Source organism: Maniola jurtina, chromosome 10, assembly GCF_905333055.1.
Source record: "Maniola jurtina chromosome 10, ilManJurt1.1, whole genome shotgun sequence".
Classification (NCBI taxonomy): Eukaryota; Metazoa; Arthropoda; class Insecta; order Lepidoptera; family Nymphalidae; genus Maniola; species Maniola jurtina.
The window spans coordinates 4,149,475-4,175,826 of record NC_060038.1 but is presented as its reverse complement, the minus strand read 5'-3'; the positions used below and the strand labels follow the sequence as shown (position 1 = coordinate 4,175,826).

At 35.6% G+C, this 26,352-nt stretch overlaps 1 protein-coding gene across 9 annotated transcripts in view; it reads right to left on the bottom strand.

Annotated features, from left to right (window-relative positions):
- The window catches only part of LOC123868992 (angiotensin-converting enzyme-like), a 112,802-nt gene extending 105,460 nt beyond the window's left edge, over positions 1–7,342 (bottom strand). For 5 of the 9 annotated variants that reach the window (XM_045911702.1, XM_045911701.1, XM_045911703.1 and 2 more), the window contains exon 1: positions 7,060–7,342. The gene's annotated coding sequence lies outside the window, so the exon portion shown is untranslated. Of the gene's footprint in view, positions 1–4,375; positions 4,380–7,003 lie in introns of all 9 variants that reach the window. The other 4 variants (XM_045911704.1, XM_045911706.1, XM_045911712.1 and 1 more) reach the window with 4 other exon arrangements.
- Positions 7,343–26,352: the final 19,010 nt, after the last annotated feature.

The following is a 26,352-nucleotide window of genomic DNA, read 5'->3' as shown; positions in this document are numbered from 1 at the left end:
ATATGACATTTAATTTTGTTTTTCATTCTTAAGGGCTAATTTCACCAACATGTAATACATTTTATACCCAGGATAAAGTCAGAAGTTACTCTTAGATAACCCAATTTTCATTTTACCAAATAGTTAACCTAAGATATTATACGATATTTAGTCCTATTCCGCCGATTTTGAAGGCATATCGGGCTTATCATTTAGATAAAATCAAATTGGAGTCATCTCGACGGTAACTTAATACATTAAGTTAAATATCACTAAAACCCGACTACTACATACAAAAATCATAACCCTTCCTTTTGGCTTTGCCTAGTCGGGTAAAAATAAATAACAAAGCACAATAATATTAATATCTATTGCGTTGCTCTTTAACCCTATAACTGACGACGGGCGATAAACAAACATATTTACCATTGGGGCAAGATATAAATTTACCACTGGGTCAGATTTAACATTGGGCCACAAAGACCCAACAATCGGGGCACACAATCGAGGACATAACCACGATTCGACACGGGCAAGAGGGTTTTTTTACTGCCTAATAAAACTTCATAGCACGCTAAGGGACATTTCGGGTATTACTTATCATCGAATAAAATACATATTAGGAAGATATTTTTTGACGTTTCTAGTGTTAACTTAACCCTTCTTAGAAGAGAATGAATCGGTTAGGGTTACAGGTAATGATTTTTTTCTTTTGTGTTTGCCGATGTGAGTTAGGGTTAGGGTTAGATTAATTCTAGATATTTAAGGTTATAATGTATAACCTTAAATATCCTTAACCTTAAGTGCTAGGTATTAAGTAAGTACCTATTAAGTACTTATTTACCTTTACAATACATACTCATTTTAAGTTAAGTAATTATGAAGTTAGTACTTTATTTGTAAAGCAATTACCTAAAGACTAAGAAAATAGGTAACTATGTACATACTTAATATGTAAAGTTATCTTGGCCTTATCATTTTACCCCGGATAGGTAAATGCGAAGGTTTAAGAGGAGGTAGTTATCAGTACACGCTGTTTGCCCCAACGTTTTCCGTTTCGGAGGTATAAGTACTTACCTAATGCAAACCTTATCAGAGCCTTCGGACTGATTATATCTCTGACCTTCGTAAGTCATTTCGCGCGTGACGGCAGTTTACGACAATAGGTTTTTGTAAGTCACTAAGTAACACTTACTTTAGTATTTACTTACACCTACACTAACTTAAAAAATTTACTACGTTTCATTCTATTTTTTTATATTAATAAACTACTTGATTACTGTAAATAATTTCAAATCCCAAGTTGAGGACTTTTGACAGTAGGATTTGTTTATGTGATTTTCAAATACCTACGATGATCACATACCTACTTACATAATTAAATACTAAAAGCAGTTGGTGTAAGTGGGCCATAGTACTTAAATACTTTAAAATAACATTAACAATTACTTATTGTAGGTACTTAATTACTAAACTATAGGTAAGTAAATAAGTATTAAGTACTTCATTATTTACAAAGGCATAATATTATTTACTATTCTATGAACGATATATTCTATTTTAACGATATTTGTACAAGTCTAATTACTGTATGAAAGGACTTTTTATATTATGTTTGAATAGTTAAAGAAACTGACCTATTTAACCATAGAAGAATGCTACGCTTCATTAATTCTATAATTAAAATTGAGTACTTAATTAGAAATAATTAAATGATTACAAACTAATTTTCTACCTACGGTTAATGACTAAGTATAATGTGATAGCATACTTAGTATCATTAAAGACAGTGATAATAACCGGAACTGATGGCTATATAATTTTATATACAAAATAAATGCTAGGTACGTGTAGATTTTTAATCATAAATATTTATTACAGAATCTACACTTCCCGACAAAATTTGAGATGATCTATGGGACTAATATAAGTACTTAGAATAATTAAGTACTCAACACCGATGGCTCAGAATAAAAGCTCCATATTTTTATGCCCATGAAACCGGAATTTTATTTTATTTGAATATTTTGAGCCCTCTCACCGAGTCTCTACGGGATGTCTATCATCCCGAAAATCTGTGGCGCTGAAAACGTTTAAAAGTCTTTATTATTATTTTTTTATCTGGACGGAAAATTGATAAATAATTTAAGCCATTTAGACGAGAGCTCTTGCGGGACGCCTCTCAATATTATTCCGAAAAGCGGAGGTTTTGGATGAATTATCTTTTAATCTTCTTTGCCCTCAGTGGGAGGTGTCATGCAAGTAATAGAGGCATAAAAGCATTGCTTACCCTATTCTTAATAACTGAGAGCTTATTTTTCATTATGATAAGTATATGCGATCTATGATTTCTAACTTGTCTTTATTTGGTGATAATAAAAAAAAAGAATACCCGGCTGAGTTTGTTGTGGGCTCTTCTCAGACTTGGGCGCGTTTGGAACCCTCGTAGCTTTTGTTTTAAGTAACGTAATTAATTATCACCACTATATCGTACAAGTTTAACAATTTCGACCATCAAAAGGAGTACAATTGTACCTACTTTGAATAAACGATTTTGACTTTGACTTTGACTTTGACTTGTCTCTGCACTCTGCAAAGTCTGGTGTAAAGCTTTGTTTTGTATCTAGTTACCGCCCAACCAGCACAGACCAAGCAATTCTTCGATATGATGCCATGTGAATACCAATTAGCGGTATCATCATCATCAGCCTGTGGACGTCCACTGTTGGACATAGGCATTCCTTAAAGAACGTCACCACAACCGGTACTTTGCCTTCCGCATTCATTATTTAGCGGTATCGATTTAATAAAAAAGTGCCAAGTATCCTTAATGGCTTATCAGTCTAATATTACATTATACTCTAAGGCTTGCAGATTTATCCACTTCCATCTGAAAACTGCATCGTCCACCAGGTAAGATCGCAATCAAGGTGTAATCGGTTATCGAATAAAAAGCCGGTATAAGATATTAAGCGGAATAGTAATTGCGAAATTGGGTACCCATCGCATTATTATATCCAAAGAAAACCCCTACTTACTATTATGTTATTAATGTAAATTGATCATGACCTTCAGCGAAGAGGAATCACACTAATATTATAAAGGCGAAAGTTTGTATGTGTGTGTGTGTGTGTGTGTGTGTGTGCGCGCGCGTGTGTGTATGTTTGTTACTCCTTCACGCAAAAACTTCTGGACGGATTTGGCTGAAATTTGGAATGAAGATAGATAATATCCTGGATTAGCACATAGGCTACTTTTTATCCCGGAAAATCAAAGAGTTCCCACGGGATTTCGAAAAACCTAAATCCACGCGGGCGAAGGCGCGGGCATCGGCTAGTATGAGATAAAATTTATAAGCGAAATAAAACAAGTGATTACAGCACGATTACCATTATCAGGTTCTGGCTATTATGTCTAATATTAAAAAATAAATTGTCCAATATCGTCCAATATTCCTCTTCTAAACTTCGACAAAGTGCTTCGGAAACGGCTCACGTGTCAAACTTTAACAATATGTTATCATTAATAGCAACATTAGAGTGTATCCATCTCCTGAATCCCGGATATCTCTTTGTGAAAAATGACTTTTTACAAACCATTTGTAAACCAAATTTCCGTTTTGAAGCGGAAAGTCAGCGTTTTACTTATTTGCATTTTAATGTAAGGGAATTGAAGGATATATTGTCCAATATTAAAACAAAAAAAAAAAAAAACAATATCTTATCAATATAATTAATTGCCGCATTATGTGCTATATCCTCTTAAAACCCAGATGACGAAATGAAAAATCTTTTTATCTGTAGATATGAAAATACTAATGAATCTAATGGCATATGGTATCTTGTTGTGGGGCCGAGCTGCCGATATTAAAACCATATTCCTATTACAAAAACGAGCAGTTCGCGCCATTTACAACTTAAGTCCACGTGAATCGCTAAGAGAAATATTTAAAGAGAGCAATATATTGACAGTAGCGAGTCAATATATATATGAAAATATTATGTATGTTCGTAAAAATATAGGAAATCTTAGAACTAATTATGAACGGCATAATATTAACACACGATATAAAAATAAATTGGAAACCCAGAGGTTTCGACTAAAAAAAGTAAGCGAGTCGTTTTTGGGCAACGGTGTTCGCTATTACAATAAAATTCCGTTCGAAGTTCAAAGTTTACCAGAAGGGAGGTTTAAACGGTACATTAAAAAAAACCTGTGCAAGAAAGGTTATTACAATTTAAACGATTATATATCGGATAAGAACGCTTGGACAGCTCCTCTAACACAATGAAGTACCTAATGTTACATCTCATCATTATTGATAATAATATTGTTAATTATGTTATATGTTAATTTTATAGCTATTGACATTGTATTCGTACTGAAATTTATTTACCTAGCTTAAAATTGTACAATTAATTTATATTTTATGTTTTATGATTGAATTATTTTATTTATGACGTTCAAAAAGTGTACATTTGTACCTACTTTGAATAAAACATTTGAATTTGAATTTGAATAGTATATTTCATTACAAGTGCGGAAAGGCTGTCATTGCAAAGAGTTCCGACAAATGTCTACCCGAGCCGAGGCGTAGCTGAAGGCGAGGGTTGACAGTCGGAACGAGTTGCAATGACGGTTCCGCACGTGTACTGAACGACTATTTTTAATACAGTTGCGAAAAAATGAAGCAATTTAATAAAATAATAAAAACACAATAAACTCAACTAACTTAATTTAATTTAAAACAACTTTATAAAAAGCTAGGGTCGAAATTACTCATTTTAGGCAACCAAGAACTAAACTCGCAAAGAAAATTTCTGAAAAATGGCGCCAACCGTAGAATATAAGCAGAGTTTTTTTTTTCTTCACCCATTCTGGTAGGCAAAGGGAACTATGCCCATACAGCCAAGTCTTCAGTAGAAGTTTTTTATTGATATGAAATGAAAATGAAATTTAATGAGATGAAATGAAATGAAACCTAACCAAACTCATTCAATCAAATCATTAAATCTGATATTGAAACAAATTAGTAGCTTCTTATTAGAAATACGTATTTGCATGAATCATAAAAACTTCTATGATTTTTTTTTAGTAAAAACTTCATGGTTGGTTTTTCTTTTTAATATTTTGATAGTTGGGAAAGAAAAAGCACGAGTGCGGGAAGGGTAAAGAAAAAGCACGAGTATGTAATAGCCCACATCCCGAACGCTATACGTCCCTGCAATACGCCACTTTTTAAGCAACTGTATTAAAAATTTATTTTCATTATTCCCTTTGAATCGAGAGCCTTTTCCAGCGTAATTTCTATCAGTGAGTTCGTATAATGTTTTTAATTTATAATTTAAGTGTTATAGTTGTATAAATCTACTAGCTTATGCCCGCGACTTCGTTTGCGTGGACTACCCAAATTCCAAACCCCTATTTCACCCCCTTAGGGGTTTATCTTAGCGAATATCTACGTCTAATAGCTGTCAAGTAGTTTGAGCTATGCGTTGGTAGATCAGTCAGTCACCTTTTTAACACCCAACCCAAAAAGAAGGGTGTTGTCACTGTCAGAGATGAGCTTTTTAACCTACTTCGAAAAAGAAGGCGGTTCTCAATTCGTCGGAATCTTTTTTTTCCTTATCAACCCCCGACCCAAAAAGAAGGGTGTTATAAGTTTGACGTGTGTATCTGTGTATCTGTCTGTGGCATCGTAGCTCCTAAACTAATGAACCGATTTTAATTTAGTTTGTTTTTGTTTGAAAGGTGGTTTGATCGAGAGTGTTCTTAGCTATAATTCAACAAAATCGGTTCAGCCGTTTGAAAGTTATCAGCTCTTTTCTAGTTACTGTAACCTTCACTTGTTGGGGGTGTTATAAATTTTTAATTTACACTTGTTAATACAAAGACATGACATGCTTATAACACAGTTTTACGATGTATTATGATTTAACAAATAAGTACCCACCTACCTACCTACTTAAACACAGTTTTAAATTATGTATGATTTATACGTTATTTCACATATTAAGTAAATATTTTTTTTACTACGGTTAATATAAAAATGCAAGGCTTGAAGTGAAGGCTTGCCTTATTAAACGTCGGCCATGACCACACGGGCCTCCTAATGAGGCTTTAATTAACTATTATTTCTTCTGTTTTAAATACGTATTAAGTATTTAAATAATAATACATACCTATTACCTATTAGTACCTACGTACCTTTTATAGTTTTATCCAAGATCCAATTTTTTTATTTGATATAGACTCCTAATAGAACTTTTATTCGTTACTACCTAAAATTTTATTTTTTTTACTGAAGGAAAAGGTTTTCAATGGTACCCACAATATTACGTAGTAAGTAGGTACCTAGGTTCCTAGGTAGGTGACCTCCACAAATTATACCGACCCTACTCGGAAGACGAAACCCATTTAAACCGAAAAAAAAAACTAAATAACTTTTGAAGGTAGTTCGTTATAAAAAAAATCTTATTTAAAACACGACGAACTGTACAACGACTATTTAAATTTATCCTAATCCTTGTAATAAATACATAACTAAATATTTTATTTGGTCATTTGTATTATGAATGAATTGTTAAACTCCTCATCATAATATTGTGTTAGGTACTGTATGCGGTACGCTACATTGATCTTTGACCCTTAGAAATTATCGTCGTTAATAAACATCTATCTTTACTTAGCTCTTTACGTGACTGATAAAACCCCTTTGCACTCATAGATATTCTACAAGTATAAATTAAAAATTTATAACACCCCCCACAAGTGAAGGTTACAGTAACTAGAAAAGAGCTGATAACTTTCAAACGGCTGAACCGATTTTCTTGGATTATAGCTAAGAACACTCGCGATCAAGCCACCTTTCAAACAAAAAAACTAAATTAAAACCGGTTCATTCGTTTAGGCGCTACGATGCCACAGACAGATACACAGATACACACGTCAAACTTATAACACCCCTCTTTTTGGGTCGGGGGTTCAAAATAAATGCAAACACAATAACAAACACAATAGGTACCTGGACGTTAGACGTAATTCAGTAGTTATACATCTTAACGGCTACTCAGTACTCACCTATAATATTGTAAAACAATATGCCGGTAAAGTAGTAAATCCACTCGTGGCTTGTTTGCACAACCTCAAAACTTTGTTAACACAAACGAACAGCACAGTTGGTGTTATATCACGATACATAAACACAAAACTTTGTCATGTTAACACAAAAACACATCACTGAATTTCATAAAAGTTTCAAATACTTTCGACGATTGAATGCACGGCGAGGACTTTACATTCCACGACACACTACCACGCCATACCGCGATCGCTCGCAGACTGACTGAGTGAATGTGATCTTAGATTGTTGAATGAATGGATCTAAATCGCGATTCGCATTTCTTGACAACGCAAAACACTAGCTCGATTCGGTAAATATAGTCATTCATTAAATAATATCATTGGCATCTTGATTAAAATGGTTACGTTCAACGCAAAAAATGCGCAAACAGAATAGGCTTCAGTGACAAGTGATAACGATAACAGATTATCTCCTGTTCGTGGAATCACACTAATATTATAAAGGCGAAAGTTTGTATGTGTGTGTGTGTGTGTGTATGTTTGTTACTCCTTCACGCAAAAACTACTGGACGGATTTGGCTGAAATTCGGAATGGAGATAGATAATATCCTGGATTAGCACATAGGCTACTTTTTATCCCGGAAAACCAAAGAGTTCCCATGGGATTTCGAAAAACCTAAATCCACGCGGACGAAGTCGCGGGCGTCAGCTAGTATTTTATAATCCGTAGACCTAGTATCCTAATACCTAGCTGTGTAATGATAAAATCGATTTCTCAATACCTAGGCCTTATGATTTAGTCAGGATCATCAGATTTTCTACTTACTAACTCAAAGAGACCTATCAACACTTACTGATATAATAATTTAGCACGCGATAGGTTACCTACGCGTTATCATGATCCTGTCGTGGAAATATTGTTGTTATTGACAATTTATCGCAATTCGCAATGAATGATGTACCTATCTGACTCCGGATGTTCTTAAAATCCTGCGATACAACCGCTATGCGGTATTGAAGGACCTCCCATTGACTTAGGTCTTAGCAACTGGTTCTTATTTGAATACCAGAGGATGCCCGCGACTTCGTCCGCGTGGATTTAGGTTTTCAGAAATCCCTTGGGAACTCTTTGATTTCCGGGATAAAAGTAGCCTATGTGCTAATCCAGGATATTATCTATCTCCATTCCAAATTTCAGCCAAATCCGTCCAGTAGTTTTTGCGTGAAGGAGTAACAAACATACACACACACACACACATACACACAAACTTTCGCCTTTATAATAGTGTGAAGTGTGATTTACCGATCAAATAGTGTAAAAATTGAAAATGCGTTCTAAAAACTAATATCTGTGTCTGCTATTTTCTCATAAAAATATTCAGTTCTATACTTAGTCACATGAGCTTCCATGATTTTGGTAGGCAAATGTAAACCTTGGAGCCCTTCTTTTAAACGATTGTATATCTGACTACACTCCTCTTTATTGTAAGATTTCTATTTGGAGCAATATGAAAGATGAAACACTTTTCCCGAATCCGTTTAGGACTAGGCCTCAAAGTATTCTAGTGTCACATTTTCGTGTTAAATCCATTGAGATAGAAACCTTGTCGCTAAGTAGGCCAGTCACTTAAAAAGTTTAATATCTTTTCAAACAGGTCCAATAAATCCATCTCAGTTCTCGGAATTTAGACTGTAGGTCTGTACAATATCTTATCTTTTCTTTTTAGATTTCTGTCATTTTGTTCTTTTTCTTGGAAACAAGCTGGTATCAAAGCCTTAATTATAGCCCTTTTTTTCTGTAAAAAAAGGTATCTAGTTTAACGTATGCAGTAACAAAATTGACCTTTAAAAGCACATTGATTTCAGGTACCTATACCTCTTAAAACTTAAAAGTCCCACTCATATCGATAAGAAATCAAAACTATAAAGTAGGTAGGTACAATCCCAGTGACCTACATTCTTGAAAACATGAAGGTAGTTTTTGGGGTACAAGTCAAAATCCTTGATTTCAAATCCAGTTGTTCACCTAAATGCAAAATATAAAATATTCAATGATACAGAACCCACACAAGGCACTAGTCCCACTCGAAGTTAATAGTTATTGTTTTAATATAGGTAAAAAGCAAATTTTGCCTCATATAACTCTATAATATAGATACATAGGCTACAAACTGTATTGGTAAATTTACCACAAATATTTGCTAAGCGATATTAGAAAGGCGATTTAATTTCAAGAGGACTTTGATGTATGGATTTTATTATGTCTGTATTTATTTAGGATGCTGGCAATTTTGTATCGTAATAGACACTTGTTATTTACATGCACCGGGTTAACAGTATTCTGGGGCCTTACTACCATCGCTTAAAGTAGTAGGTATGTTTTAATATTGTTTTGACATTTTCATATAAATCTTGTATGAAATTGTCAAAACAATATTGAAACATTATTACTTTTAGCGGTGGTAGTAGGGCCCCTGAGATGTTTTTGAATAAAACCTATTTTATGTCTTAGATCAAAGCAAACAACATAAGCGCACCGCAATAAGCTTTATATATAATCCTCAGTAGTATTGAGAATCCTCGGTCAAAGATCAAACCTTTGGTTTCTGAGCGAATTTTTAGTCTATTTCTTAGCCACTTTTAGTCAACTAATCCCTTTTCTAAGATATTCCAAAAAAAAAAACTCAAATTTGTTAAATGTTAACTAAGCAGTCCTGAATAATTTATTTGGTAGAAGCCAAAAGTATGGCCTAAGATATGGAACTACTAGATGACTGATTATTCCTTAATTTTACGGGATAAAAAGCCTACGTCCGTTCCCGGGATGCAAGCTATCTCTATGGGCCGTGAAAAGCTAGCAGACAGGCACACTTTCGCTCGCATATATAATCATACTAATATTATAAAGGCGAAAGTTCGCATGTGTGTGTGTGTGTGTGTGTGTATGTTTGTTACTGCTTCACGCAAAAACTACTGGACGGATTTGGCTGAAATTCGGAATGGAGATAGATAATATCCAGGATTAGCACACAGGCTACTTTTTATTCAGGAAAATCAAAGACTTCCCACGGGATTTCAAAAAACCTAAATCCACGCGGACGAAGTCGCGGGCATCATCTAGTATTATATAGTATCGAAGTATGGGTTATACTAGTAGGTATGTAGGGATGGCCTTTGATTGAGGAATCGAGGTGGACACAATGTACATGTTTTGGCTTTGAACTATGTCCAGACCAATATCGTTGCTTTGATCGAAAATTGAAATGTTGTTTTCAATTCAATTCAATTCAATTATCTTTATTACGAATTTGGGTAAGTTTACTGATCTTAATAGATATTGTTCTGCCAAGTTCTACCTTACGGCATGCAATAATATATAATAATACCACAGTTTTACGATCTATGTCTTCGATTTTGTCAGTCAAAGTTTAGGTAGGTAGTTAAATAACTTAAATTGGTACTTATTGAAAATTGAATCGAATATCAACGCTCAGTATCCAAGTAGAAAAGGGTAATGTTTCTTAACACTCCCTAATATCGTAAATTTACCGTAATAGGTGAACATGTGAAAATCAGAAGTTCAGAACCGTTAGAACGGAAATTGTTCCGGAACCAAAAGGAGTTAGGCTGAACGCAAACAGTCTCTTTTTGTCTGAGACCGATTTCTGCCCGAACGAGTTTTTGTGCAGGTTGCGAAGTTGAGGTGGTAATGGGTGGAGGCTGGAGCGTATACATACGAGTATGTTGGGACTTCAAGGTTCTGGAATGATAACCTCGCACCAGAAAGACAAGGGTTAGGGTTTTAAACAAAATATTATATTAGGAACGTAAATTTTCTGTTTTTCAGGAAAAAAAATTGTCAATCAAGTAATCGGGGAACATAATATTACATTAAAAAAAAGATTCCGACGATTTGATAACCTCTTCCTTTTTGAAGTCGGTTACAAATAGATCCATCCATACTAATATTATAAATGCGAAAGTGTCCGTCTTCTACGTTTTCACGGCCCAAATATTCCGGAAAATCAAAGAATTCCTAGGGGATTAAAAAAAACCGAAATCCGGGCATCCTCTAGTTTCATATGTTTTGCCAATTTGTGGTGGATCTATATTTTCAGCTGTCTGCGATAGGTGTGAACAGAAATGCCATCGTCAACGGCAATTGAAGGCAATCATTATTTGCAGCCAGCGAGGCGTGAACCTGCTAATGCCAGGGTTTCTAAACCTTTTAACTGGGAACGGCTAACGGCCGCTTACGGGATCAACTGGTAGCTATTACGTTGCCATTGTTACTGTAAAATCGTTTCAACAGTTTGCTCCCAAGTGATTTAAATTAAAACTCTTTAGTTTGGTCTGTTTCGCTGCTATTTGCTTTTAAGTTTTATCAAAAAAAAAACTGTAGATTGTGGTACCTACAGCAATTTGATGAATGAATGAGAAAACTTATAAGTTATTGCCAAAAATAATACTGTAGGTACAACTTCTCATAGGCAAAGCTCATACAATTATATTTTTAAAAGTGAAATCACGACAGACGGACAGACAGACAGACAGCGAAGTGATCCTATAAGTTCCTTTTTCCTTTTGAGGTACGGAACCCCAAAAAAATCAGAGCACGCAGATACACTTACCTTGTTTAATAGGAAATTACAAACAAAACGACGGCAAAACCCTTAAATCTATTTGACCGCCATTTTACAAATCTCTTTAGTTCGGCGGTGAACCGTTTCGCACTCGTTCCAAATTCAAATAATGAGGAGCAAATGCACCGCGCGCGTGTGAACTGCATAATACGTCGTCATGTTCGCGTAATGAGGTCTTTATGTGGTTACCGGTGCTATGTGTTAATATAATAGCCGTGTCTATTGGGAGGGTTATTTTTACTCAAACTTTTATTCACGGTTTAAATTGCTTTGTTTTTTTTAGTAGGTTAGGTACAGTCACAGGTAGTAAGTCGTGTAGCACCTTAATGATCATATTCGCGTGGCACAGTTATGCACATGCGTTAGGTGTGTGTGGTGTGCTTATAAAAAAAGGCTTATAAGTGCGACAGGTTTTTGCTGCAACAGTTTTGCGGAATTTTTATTTATTTTATTTATTTATTATTATTTACATTTAAAATATACAGAGAGTTTTTATTACAGTCAGCGCCACAAAAACCGCAGTTGGTTTTTGTGCTACTTGAATTCTGAGGCCGACCGTACTTGTAGCTGTAGCCAAAAGCATGTACCTCATACGTAAATTAGAGATGAGGAGATCTGTATGAGAACCAGAGTAACCGATAAAGCTCAACGGTTTGCGAAACCTCTAAGTTGCAATGGGTAGGGCACATATTATTTGGAAAACCCCATAGACATTGGAATCCCAAGATGCTAGAATGGCAACCATGCACCGGAAAGCGCTGAGTTGGAAGACCCCATTAATGGTATGTGAATCAAACGAGTCGCAAAAAGTAGCTGGATTCAGCCGGCACAAAACTTCAGCGTGTGGAAATCCCTACAAGAGACCTATGCCCGGTGGATGTCTACCGGTTGATAATTATGAGGTCATTAAATTGATTGAGGTCAGGTGTGGTGACTGAATTTTAAGGCATGGGATTCCCTGCTTGCGAATTGGGAGTTGCATTGCAGCTATTATATCAATTGGAATAATCTACATCTGTATCGAAACTACAATTTTGCAACGGATTAATACCATTTCATATTTTATTTATTTTAAGTTATATTTTTGTTGGTACCAAATAAACAGTTTTTCTTTCTTTCTTTCTTTCAACGGAGTTTGTTTGGCGATTGATTTTAATTAACTCTAAAAAGCATTCGACAGCAACAATCGCTCTAAATTCAAACATTAAGACCGTGCCCCATTAGTCGAACAGTGAGCGGCTCGCTGTTTGTTTCTATTTAATTTGCCTCCCTAAAATGTTTGAATGGAGTGTTCATAAAGTGTCTAATGTACGTAGTTTGCGGCGTTTCGCTTGCCAAACTCATTCAATGAGCGGCTGATTTGCAGCGAATGATGCCCCTGGTACACTGATGTAATGGCGTCGTATCTGCATCTCTTTCTTTTAAAAAAGGATTTTCAATTAAATACTCAAAATTTTAGTGCACTCTACGAATTTTAACAATAGGCTCACGATTGGAACCTAAAGTCACGAGGTTTGAGAGTTTTAAATTAAATCAGGCTTGGCTGTCCTTTTCTTATTACATTAATAAGAAAAAGATGCGAATTAAGATTATAGCGACCGATACGCCGCGCTGTTTAGAGTCAGCCAGTGGACAATCAGCTGCTCACTATTCGCCTAATGGGGACACGCCCTTAGTATTCTGGCTGTGCAACGTTAGTGTAAAGCTCTGGTTTCCTCCAACAGCGGTGCCATCATGTAGCGGCCGTAATACAGCGGTGAATGACGTCACTAGAACGTTGTCTATGTAAACAATATGGCGCGGTTTCCTAGATAACGGTAATTGACACCGTAACGTCAAAAAGCGGTACCGCCATTTGCATGACGGCCGTCTTGTCGGTGTCGAAGTGTCTGTCAACGTTTTTTTCATAGCGGCGAAGGTATTTTCAAGCGTAATATTAATTTGCGTGTCATTTTAAAATATTTATTGTTCCAAATGAGTTTCATCAACTGGACCAGCGAGGATGATGAAATTCTAATTGATTTTGTGCGGATTCATGATGTCCTATATATGTGTGTGTGTGGTCTGTTCACCGTAATAAAACGGTCAATGCAGTCTCGAACATTCCACATGTTTACGGCTGTCTTTTTGAGGTCATCATATTGCGTCCGTTTAAAAACGGCACCGCTTTTGGAGCGTGTTCACTGAATGAGCCTTTGTGGCTGACGTGTTTAGAGCATTCACATGGAATGGCTTTTAAGAATGTTTCAGTGTGTTTTAATGCGTTAACTATAACGAATAACATACGTCAACTCCAAGCTAATAATATTATCTATCTAGATACTAATATTATAAAGAGGTAAAGTTTGTAAGTTTGTTTGTAGGAAGTAATCTCTGGAACTATTGAACAGGTTTTAAAATCCTTTCACCATTAGAAAGCAACATTATTCATAGGCTATATTTTATTTTCAAAAACTTAGATATCACTCTGAAAATTCAAATAAGCTCACCGCGCAAAGTCAGGGCGGGTCGCTAGATTAGAGTAGATTAGAGAACAGAAAATTTCCATAAACTTATAATATAGGTGCTAGGTGATGTCTGCGACTTCGTCAGCGTGGATTTACGTTTATAAAAATTCCGTGGGAACTCTTTCATTTTCCAGGATAAGAAGAAGCCTCTCTCACTCTCTAGATCCTTAACTATACATATCCATGAAAAAACACGTCAATCCGTTACTCCGTTGCGGCCTAATTGAAGGGCAAACCAACAAATCAACAAACAAGCACACTCACATTTATGATATTCCAAAATACTAACAGCTTTAATAGCTTACTTCATAAAGGTACAACTGGGAAATTACCAGACTGCATCCGAGAATTACCCTGTATCTAGGTATAGGTACATGTACAAAGTTAAGTGAATAGACGCTTGAATACTGTCCAAACCGGTTGTGCTAATAATATAATGTCATGTCAAAAATACGGTTCACCCTGTTTTTAAGAGGGCTCTCTCCGTCACTCGTTTCATACAATCGTAGTTCCAATTTCATTTGAATATCAAGCAATCAAAGTCCATGAAATTTTGCAGACATATTTTAGAAACTAATATCTGTGGGGGAAAAATAGAAAGTTTTCAATTCGAGCTGTAGGTATGTAGGTACCTGTATTTTGTAGGCTAAGCTCGCCATTTTCCCGCTTCTCGCTTGACCGATTTCATTTCGTGTAACCTATTTTCCATGGAAGATTTTTGTGTATATTCGTGTGTAGGTATTATAATTATTTATCCATATCCATCACACTAATATTATAAAGGCGAAAGTTTGTATGTGTGTGTGTGTGTGTGTGTGTGTGTGTGTGTGTGTGTGTGTGTGTGTGTGTGTATGTTTGTTACTCCTACACGCAAAAACTACTGGACGGATTTGGCTGAAATTTGGAATGGAGATAGATAATATCCTGGATTAGCACATAGGCTACTTTTTATCCCGGAAAATCAAAGAGTTCCCACGGGATTTCGAAAAACCTAAATCCACGCGGGCGAAGTCACGGGCATCGGCTAGTTATCCATACTTCCATACTTCCATACTAATATTATACTTAAATACGAAAGTGTGTCTGTCTGTCTTTTTACGGCTCAACCACTGAACCGATTTTAATGAAATTTGGTCAGAGTTAGCTTACATCCCGGAGACGGACATAGGCTATTTTTATCCCGAAAAAGCAGAGTTCTCACGGGATTTTTAAATATACCTAAATCCACGCGGACGGAGTCGCGGGCATCATCGAGTAAACTATAAATCAAAAATCATCATAATATTATTTTGAAGTGTAGTTATGTGTGCTCAACATTTATTTGGCGATACCGTTAGGTCGTTAGAGAGTGGAAATGAATATTGGTTTGATGTGAAACAAGAGCTTTGTAAACAAATGCATTTTGACTAGGTAATCATTATCATCATCATCATCAGCAACCCAACGCCGGCTCACTACTGAGTACAGGATTCCTCTAAGTATAAGAATGGCTTGAGGTCTTCTACGAAGCATAACCAAATGCGGATTGGCAGACTTCACACACCTTTGAAAACATTATGGAGAACACTCAGGCATGCAGGTTTCCTCATGATCTTTTCCTTCTCCATCAAATCAAGTGATATTTAATTGCTTAAAACACACATAACTCCGGAAAAGAGGAATTAAACTTCGGACTACCCGAATAGGTAAAAATATCTACAAAATTAACTGAATTTATAGGTTATATACATCAGGTTCAATTTACGTACTTTTGACTCGAGTGGCAATACGTTAAAGTAATGAAAATGCATAAACACTTGCATTCGAGTAAGTAGGGTCCGTTCATCAGTTCACAAAGCAAATGATGCTTGCAGTTGTATTAAATAAACTCATGAATATCAAAAGTACCAATTTGCTTGCGTTATTTACGTATGCTAGGTAGATACGTGAATAAACGCAAGCAAATTGGTATTAAACTTGGTATACTGCGTACATTTTGTGAGCTCACTCGCCATTTTTAGGGTTCCGTATTTCTATGTGTCAACTGTCATTTCAAAAGTAATAACAAGTATTAATTAAAAAATAACACCCCCGACAAGTGAAAGTTACAGTAATTAGAAAAGAGCTGATAACTTTTAAACGGCTGAACCGATTTTCTTGGATTATAGCTAAGAACACTCTCAATCAAGCCAGCCACCTTTCAAAAAAAAAAACTAAATTAAAATCGGTTCATTAGTTTAGGAGCTACGATGCCACAGACAGATACACAGATACACACATACGTACACGTCAAACTTTTAACACCCCTCTTTTTGGGTTGGGGGTTAACAGGGCTCTCTCCGTCACTCGTTTCCACTCGTTTCATACAATCGTAGTTCCAATTTCATTTGAATATTTAGCAACCAAAGTCCATGTGCAGATATATTCTAGAAACTAATATCTATGTCTGTGGTTTTCCAGATTTCTGTTAAAATATTCAAAGTTCAAAGGTTTCAAAGTTACGCGGTCTAAAAATTTACATACAAATCTTTGAGCCCCTGTAATTTTAAAACTACATATTTTTAGAAAAATCTAAAACACCACAGACACAGATATTAGTTTCTAGAATATGTCTGCAAAATTTCATGGACTTTGGTTGCTTAATGTTCAAATAAAATTGGAACTACGATTGTATGAAGCTTGCCATACATATATCGTAAATTTGCAAATATACGGCACATTAATTCTCAGCCAACTCTATATTATAAAGTTTTCGAAAAAGCACTTCAGGGAAATTAAGCGACTTTTCAATAATGGCTTCATGTATCACCTTCATACGAAATTCCAGTAAATAAGTAATTAGTCAACAAACGAGTACGCCTCGGCGGGAACTTTAATGCAAATTTACGTAGGTACGAACGTTAATTTGCTCGTGAAATATTTATGTGTTTATTTAATACGCTGATACCTCCGCATTACAATAAATTAGTTGTATTTGTTGCTATTACTTAACCAATTATATGGATACAGGACAGGGATTTAATAGACAAAGATCTCACGCTCGCTGTCTCTTTCTTATCTCTTAATTTATCTTTAGTTTTCTATCTCTATCTCTTCTCCATCTCTCCTCTCTTCTCTGCGTCGTAATGCTCATTACTTGCGGGTCATGATTACTTTCTTTCATCACATATGGTGAGGTTTTTCTTGGGATAATTATGCGATGGGCACCATGCAAACTGATCTACATACTATCAATCCGATGTAATAAAGGCACTAAGGCAGTTCTCCAAAAATATCTGTTTACCCTAACGTGTCTATATTGCCCACCCAATACTCATAAGTATTGTGATTTAGGATATACTTAGGTAAGTTATATCTTACTAGCTTGTTCCCGCGACCTCTATACATCAAAATGAGCATCTTTTGCTAGTAGAATACGTCCAAATGATAGATATAATTTTTAACCCCCGACCCAAAAAGAGGGGTGTTATAAGTTTGACGTGTGTATCTGTGTATCTGCCTGTGGCATCGTAGCTCCTAAACGAAAGAACCGATTTTAATTAAGTTTTTTTGTTTGAAAGGTGGCTTGATCGAGAGTGTTCTTAGCTATAATCGAAGAAAATCGGTTCAGCCGTTTGAAAGTTATCAGCTCTTTTCTAGTTACTGAAACCTTTACTTGTCGGGGGTGTTATAAATTTATATTTTCACTTGTTTATAGATATAGTTACCCAGTGTACAGCAAAAACAGGCCTCCGAAGGATCATTGTCCGAGGTGATTGACTTATAAAAAGCTCCCACGACGGAGCTTTTCTAAAATCTAATAATAATACGTCTAAATCTCCTTTATATTTAATAGCAATTTGTACGAGACGCTCACGATCTAATAATCTAATATTCTAATATTTAGATAAAATAAATCGACTCCGTTTAATAATAATAATTATGTTGGCACCTACAAAGATTACGGGTAAAATCATTGGATCAAAAAATTGACTAAAAGATTTTTGCCGTGCCTATCTATGAAATATAGATAAACCATTAATACTTACTCATCGTAGGCGAAGGATCAGCCTGGCTATTGAGCGCGGAAATACAGCCAGTATTCTTAGCACCTTTCTTTTTCTACAGTAATTTAGATAGTACTAAAGGCTACTCATAAGTCTTTCAAATAGTTTATTGAAAATATCATGAATTGTCTGCCAATCAGCATTTGCCAGCGTGGTGGAATAAGATCAAACCCTTCTCATTTTGAGGGCAGACCCGTGCTCAGTAGTGAGCCGGCGTTGAGTTGATGGTGACGAATTATTCAAGAATTAAGTGGTAATCACATCACAAGTTAATATTAACTATATATAACTATGCGATAGCTAGCTATAACTTGTATTTAAACTTGGTGCGACCAAAATCAACTCGACTGCCCAACAAAGTAATAGTTTAAAGTAAAGTCTATCTTGCCGAAACAGTGCCAACCTCCAAATGAAGTAAGTTTCCAAGCTAAGACTAGTTGAAATTGCTTGTAAATCGAAACCTAGCGATCCTAGCAAATCTAACCACGAACTAGCTAGCTACCTACCTATTTTGTTTTAATAACTGTTGTTGGCTTAATTTAAAGTCGAGTCTTTACCGACGAGTGTATTATTAACCATGTAAATAAATAAACATACTCGTATTATAAAACTCATCATCATCATCACGCGCCGTCTTCGAAACGAAGTTTGGCGAACATCATCCGAAAAGATCCGAAAAGCCGCCTCTTTTAACTTCAGGTAGCGTAGGTAACTAAGCTCTGTCCACCCCCTTATTAGGTTTCCGTACCTCAAATGGAAAAATGGAACCCTTATAGAATCACTTTGCTGTCTGTTTGTCTATCTGTCCGTCTGTCGTCTCTGTCAAGAAAACCTATAGGATACTTCCCGTTGACCTAGAATCATGAAATTTAGCAAGTAGGTAGGTAATATAGCACAAGTAAAGGGAAAATCCGAAAACCATGAATTTGTGGTTACATAAGTAAAAAAATGTGTTCATGAACAAATATAATTGGTACTTTCAATTTTCGAAGTAAGATAATTATATCAAGTGGGGTATCATATGAAAGGGCTTAAGCTGTACATTCTAAAACAGATCTTTTATTTTTAAGCATAATAGTTTTTGATTTATCGTACAAAATGTCGGAAAAATACCCGAGTACGGAACCCTCGGTGCGCGAGTCTGAGTCGCACTTGTCCGGTTTTCATTATTATTATCATTCAACCAATAACGTTTTTGGCGACCGGGAGCCCTTTTGCCTTCAATTCTACCTTCTAACACTCATCTTGGGAGTGAGACTTGGGCTCCGGTCTGTAAATGTCCAAAGAAAGCAAGCTTCCTTCGCATGATTCGCATTATAAAACTACAGATAGGCAAAGCTCGTTTGATAAAGAGTTGCTGATTTGATTAGTTGGCAACATCCCTTTTATTTTAAATCTGATTCTATGTAAAATCGTATCCGAAGCCAAAGCGCTTATCGGAACAGCTATTTCGTTCCGTCCCTAATTTAATGGATAAAACAAATAGCCGTATTGGTTGGAAATCTAAATAAAGTAACCCGAACTACGAGTGTTTCGAAGGAGTCCGTTCAACCACCATTTATTATCTAGTTATTTAATACAAACAAATAAAACTGAAGTGTCTGTATGTAATTAAAAAAACCTACCTAGTCCTATACCTAATAAGTTACTATGAAAAATTGTTTATGAGCTATCGCCTAAAAATGTGAGATTTTTTCAAAAACTATTTAAGTACTGGTTTTAAAAAATGATGCTGCGTAACCAAAGTATTTAGTTCATTTTTGGTTTGGTCCTACGTACCAGCAACCTTTTTAGAAACATCAGTTTTTCAAAATTCCCGTATATTTGGCGATACCTCTTATTTTATACTAGCTGATACCCGCGACTTCGTTCGCGTGGATGTAGGTTTTTTGAAATTCCCGTGGGAACTCTTTGATTTTCCGGGATAAAAAGTAGCCTATGTGCTAATCCAGGGTATAATCTATCTCCATTCTAAATTTCAGCCCAATCCGTCCAGTAGTTTTTGCGTGAAGGAGTAACAAACATACACACACACACACACACAGACACACACACACACACACACACACACACACACACATACAAACTTTCTCCTTTATAATATTAGTGTGAAGACAGCTGAGTATGGTTATTTACACGTTAAACACCAAACACCCCTTGTATCTGTCCATCCGTCGTTAGCCTGTCAGTTTGAACAAAAGTTATGGGTAAGTACCATGTAAATACGCTGAAGTAGAGGACTTAACCCAAAGAGATCTAGGCTTTCTTATCTCAGGAAAATAAAGGGTTTCCACTGGATTTTTAACCTTTTATATGCGGACGAAGTAGTGGGGAAAGACTAGTCTAGAATATCTAGCTTCCTCGAAATTGTCGTCTCAAAGCGGTGGACGATAAAAGGGAAAAGGGTCGCTATAAACTGAGGAAAACAGTAGTTAGCTTTAAGTGGAGTTAGTGAGCGTTGCTTCGGTGGAAAAGTATTCTATATGAGTGATGTTTTTGCGCCGTGCCGTTACAATAACGAACCACTCTATCTCATAGTCTCTGTCTTTCTCGTGGTTCTACAGATAAATATAGGTATTCTATAGACAAAATTAATCCTGGAAGCAACAAATAATTTACTCTGAAGCAACAACATGACACAATGTGATATCGTGCTGTAAACTGGGCGTCTTGCAGAGAGACACTAAGGCTGAAATCTATAAAGCGCACTTTGACTTTGCTCTGACTTAAGATTGAGTTAAAACGAGACAGATTTATGCGAGCGGTATAACGCTGTCTCGTTTTAACAGTGTCTTAAGTCTGAGGAAAGTCAAAGTGCGCTCTATAGATCTCAGCCTAAGTGTCGTGATCACACTATAATATTATAAAGGCGAAAGTTTGTATGTGTGTGTGTGTGTGTGTATGTTTGTTACTCCTTCACGCAAAAACCACTGGACGGATTTGGCTGAAATTTGGAATGGAAATAGATAATATCCTGGATTAGCACATAGGCTACTTTTTATCCCGGAAAATCAAAGAGTTCCCACGGGATTTCGAAAAACCTAAATCCACGCGGGCGAAGTCGCGGGCATCGGCTAGTTTCTAATACAGTTCTGAAGAAAATACAAAAAAATTAGACTTTATACTTTGACGTAAGATTTTTTACACCTTTATTACCTGTTATCTCCCAAAGCCACCATACACTTTCAGCTTTTATAAAATAACGAAGGTCTGGCACGCGCTGGCTCTTAGTCCATAAATGAGCTTTCAGACATACCAACTACATCATTACGACAAAAATGTGTCTGTCTCTGTCTGTTATCACTTCCCGGCCAATCCGTTTCCCAAATTCGACGTTTGGAAAGAGATAGCTGGGATTCCGAAGGAAAATTGCAAGAAATGTATGTATTTTGGCAAGCGAATCAAAATAAAGCAAGGGTTTTTTGAAAATATGGTAGCGTTTAACTCATTTCCAGGTAAAACGGCCTAAAACTGTACTAAAAATTAAAATTCAACACTGAAAGGCCGTCAACGCATTGGCGGTTCCTCTGGTACTGCAAATGTTCATGGGCGGAGGTAATCACTTAACATCAGGTGACCCGCTTGCTCGTTTGCTCGTTATATTTATTTAAAAAAAAATCAGGCTAGTGTTAGTAATTTCGATCAAAACGGTTTAATTGCAATAAAGATTCAACAGTTTCAGTTTTCTGCTCCTCCTGTAAAATTTTATTTTGTGCAGTACACCGTTTTGTTTGCGAGCTCCTCAAATGACACTGTGACATTGACGTTATTTTCGTGAAGACATTTTTCGACGCGTCTGATGCTGACGCACTCGCATTTTCAGCACTGAAAAATGAATTTTCCTTCTTACGCCTCTTGCGATGATTTGCGATTACCTTTAAAATTAAAATTAAATTACCTTTAAAATTAAAATGCCAAAATTTTTTGCCCAAAACATTGTTATATTTTTCAATAAGGCCTGCTCATCAAATTATGGACTGTAACTTAATATTTCTGCATTATCTTTACATTAGTTTATTATCTACTAAATTAACCTTCAACTTTGTACTACAATGTCACGACATAAGGTCATAGCCTAAGAGATTAAATTAAAGAGTAGAGTGGCCATTGGGCTAATTTGCTTGCACATAACACTTAAACTAAACCAATAAATAGTAAAAAATAATTATTAGGTCTAAAAGTAACTTCATAACAACACCGCCTTCCTGATATCACAAAAGCATTTCAAAGAACACAAGTCAAATGGAAAAGTTACAAATAGTTTTTTTCATATTCTGTAGTTCTACTGCCATTTAATTAGATTCATACAGTTTTTTCAAATTGAACAGTGACACAATTATTGTACCTATAGTACTCGACAAGTCGAGATGGCAATCTGAGCGGGGACGCCCCGCACAACCGCAACCCGGTGCGGGATAGCGCGGGTAACGTACTGGTGTACGGGGCTTCCATCCGTCTCATACCTTGATTGCCATCTCAACCTGTCGTGTACTACTCGTATAGAAGAACTACTTCAAACAAAAATCTTGTTCTATAAAGCTATCAAAGTACGTTTTTAGTATGTGCGTGCGTGTGTGTAGTGATAGCTATCAAAGTGTGTAAGACGGGTTGATGGATACAATATAGATATTAGATACCAAATAGAAATATTACTGAGAAGAGACATATAAAACATCTACATTAGTTATTTTAGCCTCACTCGAGAGAAAAGTCGCCACTTTATCCTATCTGTCACTTATACGAAATTTAAACATCTTTGATCATGGCTCGGCAAGAAAATTTTCTTATAAGTAAATTACGCTATCGTAGGCGGATATATCTCTATTATTAAAGGGATCTAGAAAAGAGAAACCGAGCATAGCTATGGGTATCGCATAATAAGAGCATTTAGGCGCCAGTTATACTAGGTTCTCTTTAACCCCCGACCCAAAAAGAGGGGTGTTATAAGTTTGACGTGTGTATCTGTGTATCTGTCTCCTAAACTATTGAACCGATTTTAATTTAGTTTTAGTTAGCTATAATCCAAAAAAATCGGTTCAGCCGTATGAAAGATATCGGCTCTTTTCTAGTTATTGTAACCTTTACTGGTCGGGGGTGTTATAAATTTTTAATTTACACTTGTACCTAATAAAAATAAATTGATGTAAAGGAGGCCTGATTGATTTTTAGTAGCAAATTATGTTGGCAGGTTTGTAGCTATTTTTATTTTCAATTTTAGTGGACGCGGTTTACAGCACTTAGACCACAGAACACCTGAATAGGTACTGAACCAAACTGATTCATATCTCCCATAATTCCAAATGTAGGTACCGAGAATGCGGAATCCGAAATGCCGAATCACGTAACGCTTGAAGCGCATAATACCTACAAGCAAAATGCATAATATTATATCAGTATGATTTAAAAAAAATTAAATAGTAAAGTTCCTTTAGAATTTTATTTCGTAAACTGTTTACTTTTTTACTGTAAACCGTACTATTTACTGTTTTCGGTAAACCATACTAAGAAGATACCTACTACCTCTATTGCTCGTAACTTAACTATTAAATATTATAAGGATCTATCAAATTTAAGGGTACCTACAGACGCTTAAAGTTTAAGAACATCTTAAAATTTCAGACGCCCTTAAAATTTAAGTCTTTATATTTAAGTATACTTTTCTCAAACGAAATGAGGTTTTGTATTTCCAAGATAGGTTTGTCCGGGTAATCGAATTTCTTTAATTTGGTACGTAATTGACATTTCAATTATCTACAAAGCACTTCGATTCCTCATTTCGTTTCGCTGCCTAAAGGCTTGGAGAGACGAAACGCGCAAACGCAGCGTCTAGAACATTAAGCGGATCGGCAGTTTCTTGTAATGGAAATGATTCTAAACTCTAAAGCATCTGCTAGAATTCGTTGTATTTGAAGAGTTCCTTCAGTTATGAAGGATATACTGAATACCTATACATATAGCGCAGCTTCGTACAATACTGGTTGGACAGATGACATGATTTACTGGTGGAATGTTTCAGGAGAAAACATTAAATTTAAGAATGAGTGCTTTTTTATTGCGTGATACGCTTGCGCTTGATGACAATCATACTTAAAAAAGCAACGTTGAGGTCTAGGTTGGAGAGCGCTTGTCAACTAAGTTGTTAATTGCTAAGTTAATTGATGCAAAGTTGTACCACATTTTGGTAAATAAAAACTATTTCCGTTTATAATTTCTATTTCTTGTGAATTGTAATTCCGTCCAAAATTGCTTTCTGCAATATGAAGATGGCAGATGCGTCGGACTGCCCACCAAAAAAATCTAATTTTACTTATCAGATTGTGTTTATGGACGTAGATTTTGTTTATGATGGCCTATTTATATGCATCGACGTTAACCATAATTAGCGATTAGTGAAGCGTTCAGTGTGACGTTATCCCGTGCTGCAGCGCCGCGCGTCACTGCCGGCTATCGCGTTTTGTGCGTCCAGACCTTTACAAAATCCTTCCAACTCCCTGTCTCGTGCCACTTATAATTATTTGCCCTAACTTCTTGATGAATAGGCATTACTATCATAATTAATTATTACTTATTAATCCATTAGATAAAATTGTTAGAAAGCCTGTATAGATATTTTGAGTTATACTAACTCGATTACTCGTTTAATCTATTTTCTTATTATGTATATTTTGATGGAACAGCTAAGTAAGTGCCTTGATATTTAGTTATCTAGGTCATAGGGTGGGCGTTACTTTAATTACTCATACTCACTTAAAGCCTACATTTTCAGGCTAACTACAGTAGTTTAGTATAGGACTCTTATTACAGTGGTAATGTAACAATCGGCATCAAGTCATAAGTATGTAGAGCAATTGGCCGTTATCCAAAACCAGTGAGAGAATATCATATTTCTGGAGTAGCAGTAAACCGACTAATACTAGAAGAACAAACATCATGATATCAGACTGTAGATGATGGATGCTGTTTGTTTTTAAAAATCCCATGAAAAGTCTAGTTTTGTTTAAATACTATCTCTATGGTCTAGTTAGTCTAGTCCCAGCTATTTCAAATTTAGTCAAAATCGCTTGAAAGAATGGGTCGTAAAAAACAACTGACAAACAATTTTCTATTCATAGTATTAGTAGGTACTTATCGATTAGAACGAAACAAGCTCAAACTAATAAACATTTTGAAGTAAATAGATGAGCCTAAGAGAAAATCGCCATAATAATGTTCATATAAGAAATAAAGACATTACTAAAGTTTTTTTGTTTGAAATCAATATTTTACGAATGAAAACTCAGCTGCTACTCTTATTACATACTACTGTAAGAGTTGTGTCTTCTGAATATACAAAAAAGAGAAGTCCTGTCTGACTCTTCATCGCCCAGGTCAAGCTCTTGGATCTAGAAAGCTAAAACTTTGCACAAAAAACTAAATAGGTAATTAATGTAAATATGGAATAAATTTTAAAATTTCCACGGGAATGGATTTATATATTTTCGCCGTGTGAAGCTAGTGTTAAGATAAAGATATCACAATTGCATAAAAAACTGAAGCCTCAGCGCAAATTCACTGAAAAAAGATGCAGAAGAAAAGAGTGGGGATCTTAAAAAAGGCATTGCACGCTCTAGTAAAATGACATCTCTTTGTCCAAAACCATAAAATAAGAAGAAAATTTACGAGCACGCTTTTCCCCATCGTCTGCAAACCAACGACCTGATACAGTAACTAGGTCAATATAAGATAATTCCAGAATTAGATTAAGACAAAATATTTTCCTTTTTCTTTTATATCTGGTAAACAGGACGTGAAAAATGTGGCTAATTCTTGTACAAAGTTAATGCGGATGTATCTAAGGTTCGTTGACTTTATTCTCATGGGATGAGAAATATCCCAACAATAGTCTGTAGGTATACTTTAGTTTTCCTAAGATAACTTAAAAGATAAACAAACCACAGAAACTTTCTCAGAAGAAAACCTAATATTTTAATGTACCTACCTACTTGAGGAAAAATAAAAATCAAACGTTTACTGGTTTTTTGACATTAAAATTATTATATTACATATTTTCATAAAGTACCCATGCTTTTCGATTCCTTTGAACGGCAAAAAGGAAAGAGTACAAAGAAATGGGGA